This window comes from Ailuropoda melanoleuca, chromosome X (genome assembly GCF_002007445.2).
Source record: "Ailuropoda melanoleuca isolate Jingjing chromosome X, ASM200744v2, whole genome shotgun sequence".
NCBI lineage: Eukaryota > Metazoa > Chordata > Mammalia > Carnivora > Ursidae > Ailuropoda > Ailuropoda melanoleuca.
Genome location: NC_048238.1, coordinates 111165741 through 111175232, shown reverse-complemented (window position 1 = coordinate 111175232; position 9492 = coordinate 111165741). Strand labels below are relative to the sequence as shown.

Sequence of the window (9492 nt, the reverse complement as noted above, 5' to 3'; positions counted from 1 at the left end):
GGGCAGCGTCCGAGGCCGGCGTGCGCGGAGGCTGGGCGGGCAGCCCGAGCGGCAGCCGCAGCGCAGGTAAGCCGGGCAGGCCTGCCCTCGCGCCCCGGCTGCGGCTGCGACGCCCCCGGCCCCCTGGCTCAGCCCTGCCGGGGGTGGGGGGACAAGAGCTAGGAGCGCCGCACGGCCCTGCCCGCAGTTGCGGGCGGGGTGGCTGGAGCCCCACCCAGGCCAGGCACCGGGCCCCGAGCCCCACGGACCGGAGCCAGGCGGGGGGAAGGAGACGGGGGCTGGAGCCCGACAGGTGAGGGGTACCTGGGCGACGCCCAAAATGCCGATCGGGAGAGGGACACTACGCGGGGAGTCAGGCAGGGCCTGTGCGGGCAGGTGGGGGCTGAAGTTGGCACATCCCTATGGGTGTGCGCGTGAGAAAGGGAGCGCAAGGGGGGTCGAGTGACCCCCCCCATCGGCCGCCGTGGGGTGTGGCCCTGGGCGTGGCTGCACCTCTTCCCCAGTGGAGGGCTCCGTTTGGCTGAAGATCCCGCCGCCTGCGTTGTCGGGGTTGGCCTAGGCTGCCCCTGCCATGGGGATGGGGGTGGGGGTGGGGACAGGGCTGGGCGCTGCCTGGCCCTCCGCCCCAAGGCGAGGGCGGGGAGCGAAGGGGGGGCTTTGTTCTCCTCCCTCTTCTTTCCAACCCCCAGCCTGGACTCCCCGGGGCTCCCCTGCAAGCCTGCACCAGACCGGGGTCTCCCGTGGAGGCACAGGGTGTGTCTGGAGCCTCAGTTTGTGCAAGATTTCGTGGCCAAGAAAGGGTGCACTGTGTGAGGTCAGCCTGGGCGCCTACCGATGTGCGGCAGTGCACAGGGGTATTGAATGTGGGTCTGTGGGGTAGAGGTGAGGGAGGGAGGGTCTCAGTGGCTAAGGGCCAGGGATTCTGGAAAGCGATATGCTCAGGGCGCTGTCCCTGCCCACCGCACGTCTTTTGCCGGTTGCCGAGTCTCTGTCTCTGTTCCGCTAAAGGAGGGGCCTGCAATTCCTCTTTCCCCCCCCCAGGGCAGACTTTTGGGATCTCTTGGTTGGCAGGGGTTGCAAAGAGCACCTAGTACAACCTGCTGCCCCCTACAGGGATCTGAAGCCCCGCTCATCACTGCCTGTCTTAGGGAGGCAAGCCCGGGGCCATCTGCCAGCCCCAAGCTGTTGGAGGCCTGACACCCCCCTCCAAGGAGTGCCCTGCTTCCAGTTAACTCCACCCAAAGGGTAGGGGCTTCTGGGCAGCCCAGTGTCATCTCTGCTGACTCACGTGGCCCTGACAGTGAATAAGCCAGTCAGCCTTTCTTCTCAGGAACTGTTGCCGAGCCTCCTCTTTCTTGTCCCTTATGGGGTGGCTGGGGCAGGGCCCTGTCTGGCCCTCTTAACTCCTGACCAGCTCCTTGCCGCAGGTGGTGGGACTCAGTCTGGCCCAGCCTCTCGCCTGGCACCGCACCCAGGCAGCACCCACACGTGCACCCCCCGGGCTCCCCAGCCTTCAGGGGCTCTTGGCTATTGATGGCCACAAGGCAAGTTGGTGTCAGGGCTGAGACCGGGAACGTCCCCTGGCTCTTAGTCATTTCTCTTTGCTGCATTCTGGTCTCTCTTTCCCTTCATACTCATTTGTGTCTGTGTGTGTGCGATCCCAGAAGTAACGCAGCCTATCCTGGTACGCTTGCGACACACAGAAAAGAACAAAAGAAATTAAGGATTGCTGGTGATCTGATCACTGCTCAGCACACCCTAGCCTCAGTCTCCCCGGTTTGCTACCACCGGCTCCCCAGAGGCTCCTCCCCCCAGTGCCCAGCCCCCAGTCCCCCTGCAGAGCACTGAGTGGGTGCACAGCGCCCCGAAGCGGCAGGGGCCCCTTTCTCCACAGTGACGCGTGGGCAGTCATTCGCTGGGCAGCTGCTCTCTGCCAGGTGCCCACTTGGGCCAGGCTCCCTGCTACTGATGGACAAGCCAGTAACAAACCAGACCAACACCGCCTTTGTCCTCAGAGGGAAAGAATTGGTTTTCTTTTTTCCTTTGTGACTCTCTGAAGGGAAAAGGGAAGCAAGGAGAGATGAGGGGCCTCGTCCGAGATCTACTCCAGTGGGCTGTTCTCCAATCAGCCTCTTTCTGCTGCCAGGGCGGGTGCCTTCCATGGCACGCACTCGGGCAAAACCGGCTGGGGAGGATGGAGGAGGTGGCCGCATGTGCCATACCTGCTATTCCCCAGCCCAGTGACTTGGGCCCCCCAGTCTCTTACCTGCTTTGAGTCTCAGTCCCTTTGGCTATCACATGAGGGCGCAGACTCTCGTTCATCTCCAAGGCCCCTTTCGAGACAGTCTCTGGTGCCATTCTAAATGGCTGCAACTGGAAAGAACGTCTAAGGGCACTCCTGAGAGCAGTGAGGGCTATGTGGCCTTGCAGAGCGGCCGAGCCAGGCCCTGCCAGTCATGACTCGCAGCGCCAGGCCAGCCTCCAGGAGAACCAGGGCAAAGGTGATGGAAGCTTTTCCTGGACCCCCTTCTTGGGCAAAAGATTGAACAGTTCTGGGGTGAGGGGGATGGGTTTCTAAGGTTGTCCTGGGCTTGGGGAGGGCATGCACTAGGGGAGAATGGAGTAGAGATGGGGGTCCTGTGCAGAGGTCGACCAAGATGGGCATCTCAGCCAACCACCCTACTCTGCCAGGCTGCCCTCTGCAGGTGTGAGGTGGGGAGATGACAGGCAGAATGCAGTCCCAGGGGCCCCGCCCCAGCCTGTGACTCAGACAATAGGGGATGCAGGGGGTCTGATCCGCCCCTTTAGGGTCCCAAGCAGGCTCTGTCTTTCCCTGCCTGCTCCTCCCATAAGATCGATTTGGACGGCTGTGTTTGGGTCCCTGGGTGGGGCCCCCACTGGGATGGGCCCTCAGCAGGCCCTGCCCTCCAGTCCTTCCCCCTCCTGTTTGCTCTGACCTGGCCCATCCTGAACGCCTCCCTTCTGCTTCCCCTGCCCCTCTTTGCGCTCTCCTTGCCAGCCACTCAGCTCTCCATGCCCCCCCCAGGCATCGCCTTTCCCCTCCCCACTCAGCTGAGTTTCACTGTGCGGGGGTGCACCACTTCTCTCCTTCCCTCCCCCGCCTCTGCCGGCTCCACCCCTCCCCCTTGGTGCCCTGGGCTGGGTCTCTTTGCTTCCGCTTTTGTCTGTCTGTCTCCTCGCTCCTCCCCTGCCCCAATACCAATCACCCCGAGCTCTGCCCCAGCTCTGAGCCTCAGCACCCGGGGTGACAGCTCTGCTGTCCCTAGCACTCCTCCAGTGGGCTCCATGGCTTGGGGTTGGGCCCAGACTGCCTGTAGGGGCCTCATCTGACCTGGATGGTGGACAGGAGGCGCCTCCTGGCCACCAGCCAGAGGACTGGGGGACAGGTGTTAGCAAGGCCAGTCTGCCTTCTCCCTAGATATCCACAGAATCTTTGTGGCTTCCTAAAGGCTATGGTCAGAGAGGGGGCAAGGGTCCCTCTGCAGGGGAAGGGTTTGGACTGCTGGCCTTTCCAGAAGCTTTTCTTTGTCCAGTGCCCCCCACCCAGGGCCTCAGGAGCTGGCCTGGGCCCTCCATGTTTTCCTGAGGTCATGAAGCCCCCAGTCACTGTCGTACTCGTGTCAGCCTCTGGCCCTAAACCCATCAGGGACGGCTCTGTCAGCCTTGGATTGGGTGGGGCAGGAGGTGACAGCGTCCTGCGCTTTGTGCATTCAGCCAAGGGGGCCTTCGGAGCCTGTCCATCTTGATGTCAGGCTGATTGAGGAGCCTGAAGGCGGGAGATGAGTTCCCAGGAGCCCCTCCCTCAGCTCTCCGGTCTACAGCATTCGGAGCCAGGAGAGGGCAGCCAGGCTGGACGTTTGCATGGGGGCGGGGCTGGACATGGCTGTGTGCACAGCTTCCAGTATTCCTCTTTGCATGTGTGGGGATCACATATCTGGTTGCATGTGTGCATTTGTCTGTGTTCGTGAGAGAGCGTGGGCACACATATCCTTCTGTGCCCAAATGGGTCCCCTCAGATGCCCCATGGGCCTGCGCTGGGAACGGGTGGGGCTGATGGTGGCGGCAGCGGGGGCTGGCATGTCTTGGTGCAGGACATGCGTGGTATGGGGCTTCCCGTTGTGTGGGGGGGTACCCTCTGACCCTCCTCTGGCCTCCTGCGTTCATGCCTTAGGAATGCTGAGGCCCTGGGGACAACAGAAGCTCCATTGTCCACCCCAGGCTTCCTGTGCCCCCTCTGCTCTTTAGCCCTTTGGGATTGGGGAGCCCTGAGGGGGCTGGAAGGGCTTGGCAGTTTCTGAGCCATTTTTAGGCACCCCCTGCCCGTCCCCTACCCCCCTCCTTGGGCCAGGTGTCCCAGGACTGGCAGATCTGAGCAGCAAGCTGAGGCTTCTTGCCTCTCCTCTTTGCCTGGCACCTTCCCCCCACTGCTCTGCTGCCTTCTCTTCCCTCGGGTTCTAGAGGCAGGCCCTGCCAGCCCATAGCAATGGGATGTACATTGTGCCCTCTAGCCTGGTCCCCAAAGCCCCTTCTAGTGCCAGGTTCATTTCTTAGGTGTGTGTGGGGGGTATTCTCGTCTTGTTCTTAGCCCACTTTCCTGAGTTGAAGGGAAGACTTAGAGGGGGTAAAGGGGGACAGGTTTTAGGCTATGGGCATCAGTTTCCCCAACTGTGTATGGGAAACTTGGCTATAGCACTGGCATTCTAGGGGTCTGGGAGGCTGGAGTCTTGGCTCCTGCTTCACTGGGCCTCAGTTTCCCCTTCTGCAACGTCTGTCCCCAAGCCTAATAGGGAAAGGAATTTGCCTTCTCTTGCTTGGTGTCCTTGGATGGGGGGTCATGTAAAGCCCAAGGCCTAGGGATGGATGGTTTCTGCTCTGTGCTGAAGCGTGATATGGGTCACATCCTACTTCCACGTGGCCTTCTCCCAAGATTTCCCTCCCTGCCCCCCACATTTGCCTGCCATCTGCCTAGCAAATAAGCCCTTCCCTAGGGGGCAGGACGGCTTGGAGGCCATCCTTGCCCAGGGCCCTGGTCCCCTGGGAGTGTAAGCAGGTACACATGTTGGGATGCCTGGTGCCTGAGAGGTGAGCTGCCTCCCGCTCCCCCCAGTAGTGTTTGATGGCTTTGGGAACCTGTGCCCTAACTAGAAGCTCACCCCTGGTGAGTGTCCGTTCACGCCAGCTCTGTGACCTTGGATACTGCTCTGGCTCTCGAGCCTCAGTTTCTTCATCTGTAAAATTAGGTTCATGATAGCACCTCCTTCCCTGAGGGGCAGATTTTAAGGATTAATTGAGTGATGTACATAAAAGTGCTTAGAAGAGTCCCTGGCGTGTGGTAAGTGGTATCCATGCATTTATTTAATAAAGTGGGGCACCTGACTGAGACACACACGTGAGGGAGTGGAGAAAAACTGTCCTGGCCGCAGATGGTGAGCTCCCCCCCTTCCCTCCCCGGTGGAGACTCTATGTTCTCCCCGCTCTCCCATGAAGGGTTAACCTCCGCCCCACCCCTTCCTCATCCTTTAAGGAGAATGGTCCATTACAGGTGAGCTGTTGTTGCCTTGGAGACTGCAGCCTTGAGGGGGCTGAGGGCTCACTCTGGGGAGCGCCTTAGGGAGGGATGAGGTGGGGGGGCACCACAGAGGGCAAGGTGGCAATCCTTTAAGACTTCCAGGCCTGCAGGTACCTGTGAGGGCTCCCACCCAGCAGCCTCCTTTATGTATAAATAAATAACCCATTAGGCTGTGGCAGGCTTTCCTCCAGGCTGCCAGTGGAGGGAGTTGGGCTCCATCTCCATGGAAACCCGCCAGCCACAGCCTGGGGGGGGAGGGTGAGGAGAAGCCTTAAAGGAACACAGTGCATGGGGTGCAGGTGACACCCACGCCCTCACGTACACGCCGCTGACAGGCTCAAAGGCCCCCACCAGCCCTGCTGGGGGGACAGCCCAGGCATGTGTGCCCACACGTAGCCGTTCCCCCCGCACCCACACTCGGACCATCTTGCACACCTGGAGCACTGAGCCCCCAGCTCTGCCCCTGCCCGGGCCTGCGAGGCCATGGGACACTGCCATTCTCAACAGACCTTGAGCTGGAGGGCCCTCTCGCTACTTGTCCTGGGAGCAGGTGCATTTTTATCAGATGGGAGGGGCAGAGAAGACTCTACACAGGACCTGGGAATTCACGCTGGGCACCCTTGAAGTTTCATGGTGTGTGTGTGAGTGTGTGTGTGTATGTGTGTGTGTGTGTAGGAAAGCAGTGTCCCCAGGTCTGGCCTCGTTCCTTGACCTTCCAAGTCTTCCTCCTCTCAGTCAGAGGACAGGGGGCCAGAGGAGAGGACTCCCCAGGGGACCCAGGGAGTAAGGGGAGCAATCTAGCTAGGGCGTGGCAAGGGGCAGAGCTCCTCTGGAGTCCTGAGCCTCTCTCTGCAGGCCCCAGTGGACCAGACAGTCTGTCTCAGTGCCTGCCACGCCCTTTCTTCCTGCCTGTGCAATGGGGAGGATGGGTTCCCAGCCGGACCCAGCAGCCTGCCTTTGTTATGCGTTTCCCCAGCACGAAGTGCAGGCATGCACCCGGACAGCCACCGGTGTGCCTGTGGATGTGTGGGCACCTTCCCCTAGCTGGGTGGCTGCCCACTCTGCAGTAGCAGGACCCTCTGAGTGCTTCTCCCTCTCCGCTGTGGGGTCCCCACCTCCTCCGGGAGGGCCAGCCAGCAGTGGCTCATTCATCGTCTCTTACAGCTGTCTCCTAACCCCAGTGCCACAAGTGGCTGGGGACCTGCTGCTCTGCTATCACGGGCTTTGTCTCTGTGGTCCTGGCTCAACAGCTTCTCTGCTATTTGTCTCTCTGCCCTGCCTGTCAGTCCAGCCTGACCTCCAAACCCAAGAAGCCCCCCTCCTCAGGCCCATCTCCCTCCTCCTTCTCAGTCCTTTGCCTGGCACACCTCCCAAGGGACAGGGACGCCCAAGGAGGCACCACTAGGCCTGTGCACATGGGCACACACACCACTCACTCTTCCTGCTCTTTGGACCATTTCCCATCAGGGCTTACTGCAGCCATCTCTCCCTCCCTTTCCCCAGTGCCAGTCCCTGTTGCTGGATTTCTCCATCTTGGTTACTGTGGTGGTGGTCCAGCATCCTTTGTCTCCCATTCCCCGTCCTCCCTCCTCCAGCCCCATTTCTCAACCTCTCCAGCTCCCTCCTGCCTCTTTCTCACCCTGTCTGTCACCCTGCAGTCTTCCCCAGCCCGTCCCCAGCCCTCGCAGACGTGGCCTTGGCTCCATCTGCACACCAGCTTGCGGAGCACTCTCTGTGCCTCCCCGGCCCTGGAGGTGCTGATGGGGGTTGGGGGGCCTGCTGAGCTGACAACCTGAGCTGCTTGCTCTGTAATTGCCTGAGGGATGATGAAAGATCAGAGACCCAGCAGCAGTGGGAGTGGAAGAGACAGAGCCCACTCCCAGCTGTCAGGGGGCCTCAACCTTCTGGCTCCTGCCTGTCTGAGTGCCCGGGAAAGTGGCAAGCTGGGTGGCAAATACCAGGAGACTGTGGGGCATTGGGATGGGGCAGAGAATGGGGACCAGGGCTTGGAAGTATTGTATTGACCCTGCATATACACCTGGGGTATATATGCTGAGCCCCATTCTGAGAGCCTAGACTTTGAGGACAAAGAGGAGCTGCCATGACAATGATCATCATTCCAGCAAAGGGAGCACTCAGACCTCCTCCATGCAGGAAGGCCCTTCTTTGAGCTTGCCCTCACTGGTTTCTCTCCCCTCCCCCTCCGAAGACTAGAGTGTTCAGAGCTCCCAAGGTTGTTGTTTGATCGCCTGCCCTCTGATCTGAGTCTCCTACTGTTCCCTACAGCCTTGAAGTGGAGGCCAAGGCTGCCTGGGGGCCACCCTGCTTGTACTGGCTTTGTGGGGGAAGGTGGGGGCAGAACAGGTCTGCTGTTGCTCTTCCCTTCTGGGCCCCAGCTTAGTTCTTGCAAATTGGGAATTGGCCATGTATTCACCACTTTCAGCCCTCTAAGTCATTCTCTTGGCCTTCATCTCATCCAGTTCTGGATGTGGGAGTCTGAGAGCTCCAAGCTGCCTGCTCTTCACCACCATCCATTTGCCCTACCTAGTCCCCAGCCAGTCTGCTGCATTCAACACTCTTCTCGGGTCACCTTACCCAAAACCAGCTTATGGCTCCTGATTGCTTCCTGACAGAGTCTAGATGCCTTAGCATGGCATTCTAGGCCTCCCTACCCCCCCTTCATCGTTCTGGGTGAGGCTTGGTCCCCCTTCATTGAGGTATTGGCTGGGCACAGTGAACATGTCCAGTATGGTCTTGGGGAGGGCATCCAGACCCCAGCTCCAGCCTCAAGCTCTCTGTCAACCAGCAACCTACTTTTACCCCTTCTGCACTTTCTCTAGTTGCCTCTTTCCCATACCCTTTCCTGTTTGGAGTCAAAATCAGCTGTCTTCTGGGAGTGTGTTTCCTCTTCTAGTCATTGGCAGAGAAACCCCCCTTGCCTGGACATCCAGTCTTCAGGGCTTCTTGAATGCAGGTGGAATGTGGATATGGCTGCTGTCACTTGGGCTTGGGTGGACACATCTAGCAGTTGAGCCCGAAGACTCAGCAAAAGACCTGGGCCTGCCAGACACTTGAGAGGTGACAGAAACACTGTCCCAGAGCTCCCCTTGATCCTGACTTGCTGCATCTGGAAGGGGAAAGGCCATAGTCACTTCTATTGCCCCCCCAGGAGCCTGAGAGACAGAGGAGAGGTGCTTTCCTACTTCCCTTTCTCCTGCCACTTCTTGAGGTCAGGCTTCCTTCCTCCTTCTTCCATTTCCTCAAACCGTTCTGTGAAATGCCACCTTCCTGGGCCCCTTTCTTCCCTTCCCTGTCCCCACTTCCCAAGATCCCACTGCCCCCCACCAGCTTTTTAGACCTGAACAGCACCCAGCGATCAGTTGGCTCTGAAACCCACAGCAATGAGACTGACAAGAGTTCTCTACATACACGCTCACCCATGCTTGTGTGCACACACAGAGATAGCAGATGTGAGGATTCATCCCCACAGATATACACGAGAAGACACACGTGCTCCAGTGTGCACACGCAGCTATCTAGACCCATGCATTGATTCTCCCAGACACATACCCACTTGTGAGTGCGCTCCCCTCCCAGAGAAGACATATGCAAATGTGCCCCCGCACGCACACACCCAGCCATATAAATACTAATGTGCATATTTGGCTACATGCCCATCCACACTCATGCACAGAGTGGCCTGTGGCATGCCCAGGGGAGCTGATTGGGGCAACAAGTTGATGCTGGAGAAGCAGCTGGCGCTGAAGGCACAGACAGAGGAGAAAGGGAATGAAAGGCAACCTGGAGGTCTAGCCAGTGCTAAGACTCTTCTAGGTTTCTCCCTCTAAGGTGCGGTGGAGGGAGGGACGGGGGAGCCAGCCAGCAGGGGGGCGGGGCGGGGG

General features: G+C 59.6%; 1 protein-coding gene across 2 annotated transcripts in view; it reads left to right on the top strand.

The window, feature by feature from the left end:
• The first annotated feature begins 6 nt into the window (after window positions 1-6).
• Window positions 7-9492, top strand: part of L1CAM (L1 cell adhesion molecule) — a 24010-nt gene continuing 14524 nt past the window's right edge. For both annotated transcript variants that reach the window (XM_034649421.1, XM_034649420.1), the window contains exon 1: window positions 7-66. The gene's annotated coding sequence lies outside the window, so the exon portion shown is untranslated. The remainder of the gene's footprint in view (window positions 67-9492) is intronic.